Genomic DNA, 1,130 nt, shown 5'->3' on the forward strand with positions numbered 1-1,130 from the left:
CAAAAGCCTGAGACTTCCTGGGGCGCAGTGGTTAAGAATCCACCTGCCAATTCAGGGGACATGGGTTCAATCCCTGGTCCAGGAAGATCCCACATACTGCAGAGCAACTAAGCCCGTGTGCCACAACTGCTGAGCCTGCGCTCTAGAGCCCACGAGCTGCAACTACTGAACCCCCTGCCACAACTACAGAAGCCCGTGTGCCTAGAGCCTGTGCTCCACAACAAGAGGAGCCACCACAATAAGAAGCCCACACACCACAATGAAGAGTAGCCCCCACTTGCAGCAACTAGAGAAAGCCTGCATGCAGCAATGAAGACCCAATGCAGCCAAAAATAAATAAATAAAAATAAATAAATTTATTAAAAAAAAAGTGCTCGCTTCGGCAGCACATATACGAAAATTGGAACGATACAGAGAAGTTTAGCATGGCCCCTGCGCAAGGATGACACGCAAATTCGTGAAGCGTTCCATATTTTAAAAAAAAGAAAAGAAAAAAAGAAAACAAACAACCCAATTAAAAGATGGGTCAAACACCTGAACAGACACCTTACCCAAGAAGACATACAGATGGTAAATAAGCACACAAAAATATGTTCCACATCACATGGCATGAAGGAAACACAAATTAAAGCGATGAGATACCATTGCACACCTATTAGAATGGCCAAAATCCAAAACACAGCACCAAATGCTGGCAAAGATGTAGAGCAAGCGGAACACTCTTTCATTGCTGGTAATAATACAAAAGGGTGCAGCCAGTTTGGAAGACAGTTGGGCAGTTTCTTACTAAACTAAACATACTCTTACCATATGATCCAGAAATTGCACTCCTGGTATCTACCCAGATGAGTTGAAAACTTATTTCCACACAAAAACCTGCACATGAATGGCTATAACACCTTTATTCATAATTGCTAAACTTGGAAGCAACCAAGATGTCTTCAGTAGGTGAATGGATAAATAAACTGTGGTATATTCAGACAATGGAATAGTATTTAGTGCTAAAATAAAATGAGCTATTAAGCCATGAAAAGACATGGAGGAAACTTAAATGCATGTTAGACAAAGTGAAAGAAACCAATCTGAAAAGGTTATATACTGTATGGTTTCAACTTTATATGACATTCTGG

The 1,130-nt window shown here is 41.1% G+C and overlaps 1 non-coding gene across 1 annotated transcript; it reads left to right on the forward strand.

Moving 5' to 3' along the window:
- The first annotated feature begins 370 nt into the window (after window positions 1–370).
- LOC132532012 (U6 spliceosomal RNA) lies at window positions 371–477 on the forward strand. The gene has a single exon (XR_009544274.1). It is a non-coding gene; the product is annotated as a U6 spliceosomal RNA (small nuclear RNA).
- Window positions 478–1,130: the final 653 nt, after the last annotated feature.

Source organism: Lagenorhynchus albirostris, chromosome 13 (genome assembly GCF_949774975.1).
Source record: "Lagenorhynchus albirostris chromosome 13, mLagAlb1.1, whole genome shotgun sequence".
Taxonomy (NCBI): domain Eukaryota; kingdom Metazoa; phylum Chordata; class Mammalia; order Artiodactyla; family Delphinidae; genus Lagenorhynchus; species Lagenorhynchus albirostris.